Below are 7,738 nucleotides of genomic sequence, written 5' to 3'. Positions count from 1 at the left end.
TGGGGAACAATGCTGGTTAAATGATAGATTTTCTTCCATGCTTACTGATTACACAGCACTTTAAACTTATAAAGGTTGTTTTGTATTTTCGTTTGTGTTCCTCTGATTTCCAACCAAGTTCCTGCGTGTCACCTTTGCATTTCCCCTGGTGAAAATAGTGTTATAGAGTTCTAGTTAGCATTTTTTTTGAATAAACTTTATTGATCGGCCTGAAGGGCATCGGTAGACAAGTTCCAAGGGTGTGCTGCCTTGGTACCAAAAAGAGAAGTGACAACAAATTAGCTACACCTGACACCCCACTTTGTCCTGCACACACACCCCTTCCCCACTTGGGTTTGCATAATTTTAAAATAAGGTGAGAAATAGTTCGGAGGGTAAGGGCACTGTCTGGTCAGCAGTCCTAGGGAGCCAATACCTTCTGACACCCATGGGCACCAGGCAGGTAGTGCACAGACATATATGCAAGCAACACACTCGTACACATCAAGGAAAATATTTTTTTAATTCTCTCCTATATTTTATCTGGACCGCAGATTCCTTTCCCCCGAGTGTCCCCAACCCTCTCTCCTTCTGTGATCCACCCGCTTCCACCTCCACTCAGAAAAGAGCAAGCCTCCTAAGGAAAGCAACCAAACACAGCATAATAAGCTACGATAAGACCAGGAGCATATTATCACATCAAGGCTGGATGAGGCAATCTTATTGGAAAAAGAGTCCCACAAGTACATGTTTGAACAAGTGTCCTTGTGGTAGAGTGGAGCATCCTTTGGGTATATGCCCAGGGTTGGTATAGCTGGGTCTTGAGATAGATTCCTTTTTTTTTTTTTTTTTTTTTTTTTTTTTTTTTTTTTTTTTTTTTGAGAAACCACCATATTATCTTCCGAAGTGGCTATACACATTTGCACCCCACTAGCAGTGGAGGAGTGTTCCCCTTGCTCCACATTCTCACCAGCATGAGCTGTCACTTGTGCTTTTGATCTTAGCCATTGTAACAGATGTGACATGGAATCTCAAAGTCATTTTTATTTGCATTTCCCTGATGACTAAGGATAATGAACATTTCTCTTAAGTGTTTCTTGTCCTTTTGAGAGCCCTCTGTGGATAATTTTGTTTAGATCTGTACCCCATTTTAAAATTGGATTATTTAGTTTATTGATGTCTAGTTTCTTGAATTATTTCTGTATTTTGGATTGTAGCCCTCTGTCAGCTGTATAGTTGGGGGGAAAACTCTCTTCTCATTCTGTTGCTGTTTTGTTCTGTTGATGCTGTTCTTCGCTTTACAGAAGCTTCTCAGTTTCATGAGGTCCCATTTATTAATTGTTTATTTTAGTGCCTGTTCTATTGGTGTTTTGTTCAGGAAGTTGTCACCTGTGACAATAGGTTCAAGACTATTTCCCACTTTCTCTTCTATCAGGTTCAGTGTATCTGGTTTTATGTTGAGGTCTTTGATTTACTTGGACTGAGTTTTGTGCAGGGTGATAGATACATATTTATTTGCATTCTTCTACATAAAGACATCCAGTTAGATCAGCACCATTCGTTGGAGATGCTTTCTTTTTCATTGTATATTTTTAGCATGCATATATATATTTTTTTCAGATGTGTGTAAGCATGGGGATTTACACCTGGGTCTTTGATTTGAATTCCATTGTTCAACATGTCTGTTTTTATGCCCATGCCATGTGGTTTTTATACTACAGCTCATAATACAGCTTAAGATCAGAGATGGTGATACCTCTAGAAGCTCCTTAATTGGTCAGGATTGTTCAGCTACCCTAGGGGTTTGGTTTTGTTTTTTCCATATGGAGTTGACTATTGTGCTTTCAAGGTCTGTAAAGAATCGTGTTGGGTTTTTTTTCCTTCAGATTTATTTATTTACTGTGTATATAGTGCTCTGCCTACGTGTATTCCTGCACACCAGAAGAGAGCATCAGATCCCATCACAGATGGTTGTGAGCTATCATGTGGTTGCTGAGAGTTGAACTCAGGACCTCTGGAAGAGCAGCCAGTGCTCTTAACCACTGAGCCATCTCTCCAGCCCTGTGTTGGAATTTTGATGGGAATTGCATTGGATCTGTAGGTTGCTTTTGGTAAAATGGCCATTTTTACTGTTAATCCTACCGATCCCTGATCTGTCTTCTGGTTTTTATCATACAGGTCTTTCATTTACTTAGTTATAGTTATCCTAAGATATTTTATATTGTGTATAGGAGGACTACTGATTTTTTTTAAGTTAATCTAGTATCCAGGACTTTACTGAAGGTATTTATCAGCGGTAGGAGTTCACTAGTAGAATTTTTGAGCTCACTTATGTATGTTATCATATCATCTGTAAATAGCAATACTTGGACTTCTTTCTTTCCAATTTGTATCCCCTTTCTCTTCTTTAATTGTCTTATTGTTCAGGCTAGAACTTCAAATACTATATTAAATAGATATGAAGAGAAAGGACAGCCTTGTCCTGATTTTAGGGGACTAGCTTTGAATTTCTTTCCATTTAATTTGATGTTGGCTTTGGCTTGCTGTATATTGCCTTTATTGTGTTTAGGTATGTGCTTGTATCTCCTTGATCTCTCTAAGACTTTTATCATGAAGGGGTGTTGGATTTTGTCAAAGGCTTTTTCAGCATCTAATAAGATGATCATGTGTAGACAGACATATATGCAAGCAACACACTCATACATATAAAATATAGTTTAAAAATCTTTTAAAAGAGAGGGTGTGCCACCCCACCTGTGCCTGCAGACACCTCTACTTTTGAGTCCCACAGTGTGCCCTTTCTTGCTTCAGTTCTGTCTTTTTTATGTTTATGTCTATTGTTGTAGTTAACTATAAATTCATAGTTAACTCTACTGCTGTGTCTAACAACAGTCCCATTGTATTATGGCCTCATAATGAACTGCACTGTTACAACCCTCCTGCCATAACAAACACTTTTCCAAAGCAAAAGATACCCAGTGACTCTATGAGAGTTGATGTCTAGGCTCTTTTTCCCTTCTCACCACTGCAAGGCCAGCCCTCCCACAATACCAAGGATTCTATGCTCCTCAAGGGCCCCCTCAGAGCTGACAAAAAATACAGGCATAAGCCTGTGTCTTAGTTAGGGACTGATTGCTATGAAGAGACACCATTTCCAAGGCAACTCTTATAAAGGACAACATTTAATTGGGGTTGGCTTACAGTTTAGAGGCTTAGTCCATTATTGTCATGGCTGAAAGTATGGCAGTGTCCAGGCAGGCATGGTGCTGGAGGAGCTGAGAGTTCTACATCTTAATCCAGAGGCAGCCAGGAGAATATTCTCTTCCACAGGCAACTAGGAAGAGGCTCTCTTCTGCTCTGGGTGGGGCTTAAGCACAGGACCTGAAAGCCCAACCCCACAGTGACACACTGCCTCTAACGATGCCAAATGTCCTCTGATTATGCTACACCTGCTAATAACACCATTTCTCATGGGTGTCTAAGCCAGCTCAGTGAGTCAACAGGGTCTCCATGGCAGGAGTGAGGATTAAAAAGGAAACAGACAATTAGACAACATTGTAGCGTGACCCCAGCCAGTTCTGAGGCTGAAGCAGGTTTATTTTTTTCCAAATCTGCTTTTATACCATTTTAATTACATGCAAGTATTAAGGTCAGTTCTAGGTTGAGGAACTAGCAATATAATAGATGCAAATAGTCAAGGAACAAGCAAGACAATAAACACAAATAGTAAACATGCAAGGCAATAAAGTCCCATGATCACTCCCTTGATCACTGTTTTTTTTTTGTTTGTTTGTTTGTTTTGTTTTTTCGAGACAGGGTTTCTCTGTGTAGCCCTGCCTGTCCTGGCACTCACTCTGTAGACCAGGCTGGCCTTGAACTCAGAAATCCACCTGCCTCTGCCTCCCAAGTGCTGGGATTAAAGCCCCCCCCCACACCCCCCCACCCCCCCAGATTCCAAGCATAAGCTGCCAGACTTAGAGCTATGGTTTTGGTGGGTTTTTTGTTTTGTTTTTCGTTTTGTTTTTTAGTTTTTACATGTATTTATGTGTAAGAAAGCTTAGCCTGCATGTATGTACATGTACCATGTGCATAGCTAAGGCATGCATGTCAGAAGCGGGCATTGGATTGCCTGAAATTAGAGTTACAGATGATAGTGATGTGGGTGCTGGAAATCCAACCCGGCCCTCTGCAAGATCACTATGTGCTCTAACCATTGAGCCCTCTGTCCATCTCCTGACCCCTTTTTAACATCCGTTGTTCTGGGGATTAAACTTAGTTCCTTGTGCTTGCCAGGCAAGTACTTTACTCACAGAGCCATGTTCCCAGTCCCTTTGGGCTTTTTGTTGTTTTCTTGAGACAAGCTTTCCTTAAATGACCCAGACTGTCTACGAACTTGTGGTCTTGCTCCAATCAGTTATTGCCATTCCAGATATAGACTGTCATACCTGGCTTAAGTTTAGTATTTTGGTTAATCAAACACCACTTTATTATTTAACAGATTTAAATCACAATTATTTTACATTTAGTTGCCATGTTCAAAATCCTACCCCTGTTTTATCCTTACTGAGACCCTTGAGTCTTTATCAAATGAGAGGTCTTATTAGGCTGTACCTTAAGTTTTGCCTTTGAGGACTTCTGGTTAACGCACACCCACTGCCCAGGCCTGCAGAGTGGATGAGTAGAGCCTTCCTCAGGCTTCAGCCCTGAGAATCTGGGGTTGTTTCCACTTGCTCTCCTAGGGCCTGCAGCTAACTGGCTTCCTGTTACACAGTGGGAATATGAGTTTCAATCTTATGTCTGTCATTGTTACATCATGTCCCTCGTGCAGCATGAGGAAGGGGAAAGAAAACATCAGTGGGCTCAGGAAACAGTAAAATCTTTGATTATTCCCGACACATAAGCTGATCAATCAGGGCAGCCAGATAAGGACTCAGGAGCCATGTTTCTTCTGGAAGCCCGGAGTAGGGGCTGAAGCAGGGTTTATAAACATAAAAACTACAAGCCCCTGGGCTAAGTTACAGTTACAATTTTTACCAGTCAGAACTTTGTGATTAGGTGCTTTCTTTCCCCGATGCTGAATTTAAGTGTTTTTATCCACCTAATGAAATTTATTTCTTCTTTCTGTTGTTAAGAACAGGCATTATGTTTTGGGTATCTATTGTTGCTTAGAGAGGGTGTTAGCATAGAACACGTACGTATTCTCTATCTTTTTATAAACACATCAGATGGGGTTGGTCAGCTTCGATAAAATGGAGTCTAAAGTCAAATTGGCAGTATTTAAGACAAGTTCCTTTTATGTGCTCCCAACAGTGATGGGTTCTGCCGTCCTAAGAACTAAGGAAAGGTCATCCAAAGAGCTTACATTTGAGCTTCCAGAGGGCTTCAGTTCCACGGATGAGTAGCTTCATCGCCAACACAGAAAAATTCATAAATTAAAAAGCCTGTGTTGTTCAGAGCCGGGTGTGCTGGTGCACACAGGCAGATCCCTAAACTCAGGCCAGCCTGGTCTACAGGGCGAGCTCCAGGACAGGCAGAGCTACAGAGAAAAACCTTGTCTCAAACAAAGAAAGAATTGAAACAAAAGACTACGCTGTGCTCCTTGGGTGTCTCTTGGTAGCCATGAGGCTGTTTGCTGGCTTAGCATTTTTATGTGAGTCTCGCATAGATAGATATTTGAGTCTCATTATAAGACCTGAGGTCATAAATTCTGTCTTGAGGCTGTAAAGGAATCTGCCCCGCAACCTCCCTTCCACACAATGAAACGCGTGGATTTCCCCACCTTTTTGTCTACCTCAATCCCCAGTAAAACCTCTTTCAGATTATTTCTTTTAAAAAAGATTTTTACTTTTAATTGTGTGTATGTACCTGAGTTTCTGGGTATGTGCATGTCTGTGCTGGTGCCTGCGGTTCCCCGAGTCTCCCGATGTGAGGGCTGAGACTTGAACTAGTTCCTTCCACGAGCATTTAGAAATCTTATCAACTGAGTCATCTCTCTAGTCCCTCTTTTAAGATTTAAAAAAAAAAAAAATCTAGCAAGCTACCCTTAAACTCTATTTGAAACCTGAAATTGTATACATTTCCCAAGTGCTGAAATTATAGGCAGTGCCAACTGGCTCCCTGCTTTTTTTTTTTTTTTTTTACCCTTATTTTCAAATTTAGTGTGGGGGTGGGGTGGGGGTGTAGTGCGTGCCAGACAGAGCATGTGGGGACCAGAGAACAAGTGGTAGTAGTCAGTCCTTCTACCAGCTGTGTAGGTCAGGAATAGAACTCGAGTCATTCGGCTTGCAAGAACCCTTAACGCTGTACACTCTTGCTCCTCCCTCCCCCGCCCCCGACGTTAACAGGGGTTGTGCAAAGACTTTACAAAGGAAACCATAACCTTCCAGACCTCATGCTAAGTTTGTTGTCAGGTCTGGTATTTGGCAGTTGTCTTGGAATAAACCACTTGCGCATCTTGGACCCTCCAATCCCAAATATTGACATAAGTGACATAAACTTCAAGTTAAAAGCTCGTCTTCCGGACAACACGAACTAGACAAGTAGGTCAACCCTTCGGCCACCGTCCCTGTACTCTCTACTTTTCAGGTACAGCAGGCTGCAAACCCTCTTCTCGATCTCCCGTTCTCAGTGGAGGATAAACCGGAAGTGTTCCGGAGCCGGCGTGTGCAGACAGCGGGGAGGAGGCGCCACTCTCGGCCGCCACGCCCCTCGCGAGGGGGCGGGCCATGCAAATCAGACTCAGCGTGCGCGCTCGGGACGCCGGGAGAGCCGGGGTCGTGGAAATTGTTGCTGAAGCTGTGGGTCCTGGAGAGGGAGTGAGGTGTGGAGGACGCAGACGCGGACGGGCGTAGGAAGGAGGCGCGGGGACGGCAGGAAGTGAGGGTCGCGAGCGGTCACCACGATGTTAGTGTGTCTGGCGGGCGCAGGTCCCGGCCGCGCGTTGAGTGTCTGTTATCGCTTCTCGGCCTTTTGGCTAAGATCAAGTGTAGTATCTGTTCTTATCAGTTTAATATCTGATACGTCCTCTATCCGAGGACAATATATTAAATGGATTTTTGGGATTAGGAGTTGGAATAGGAGCTTGCTCCGTCCACTCCACGCACCGACCTGGTATTGCAGTACTTCCAGGAACGGTGCACCCCTCTGGGGAATAAGATTGGTTAAATAAAAGGCTGAACAGTCTCTTATACTTTTTTTTTTTTTTCCCCTCTGGCGTCTGAGTGGTTAACTTGTTTTCAACTAGTTACTACCTATGTTTTTTATCTTGGGCTTTGAAGTGTGAAAATGGTTTTGCTTGATTTTTTCTGTGTTCTTATCAGCTTAATATCTGATATTAAACTGAGTGCGTCCTTATCAGCTTAATGTCTGATGTTAACCTGAGTGCGGCTGACATTTTTAGTTAGTTTAGTTTTCTAGTGGCAACTAAATGTTTATTTTACCTGGTTTTAGTTGGAACTAAATAACTGGATTAGCTGGCTAGTGAACTTGGTCTGCTTGTCTGAATTGTTTGAGTCTCACAAGAGTAAGTGAGGACCTGGGAAGCTGGACATCAGTGGACTCTATAAACTGTTTAATTTATGGAAATATGGGAATCCGCCCAGAGATCTGGGGGATGCACAGAAAAGAAAAAAGGTAGCCAGAAAGGAGTAAATGTGCTCAATGGACAGATGCTAAGGATGATAGAGAGGTTATTGTTGGAAATCTCACATGTTTTCAATCAGAGGGACTCACGTGTTTTATATTAGTAAATTGATAGTTT

The 7,738-nt window shown here is 42.4% G+C and overlaps 1 non-coding gene across 1 annotated transcript; it reads left to right on the top strand.

Annotated features, from left to right (window-relative positions):
• The first annotated feature begins 6,932 nt into the window (after positions 1–6,932).
• LOC117706471 (U2 spliceosomal RNA) lies at positions 6,933–7,123 on the top strand. The gene has a single exon (XR_004606558.1). It is a non-coding gene; the product is annotated as a U2 spliceosomal RNA (small nuclear RNA).
• The last annotated feature ends 615 nt before the right edge of the window (positions 7,124–7,738 follow it).

This window comes from Arvicanthis niloticus, chromosome 3, assembly GCF_011762505.2.
Source record: "Arvicanthis niloticus isolate mArvNil1 chromosome 3, mArvNil1.pat.X, whole genome shotgun sequence".
Lineage (NCBI taxonomy): Eukaryota > Metazoa > Chordata > Mammalia > Rodentia > Muridae > Arvicanthis > Arvicanthis niloticus.
This window is presented reverse-complemented; position numbering and strand designations above follow the sequence as displayed.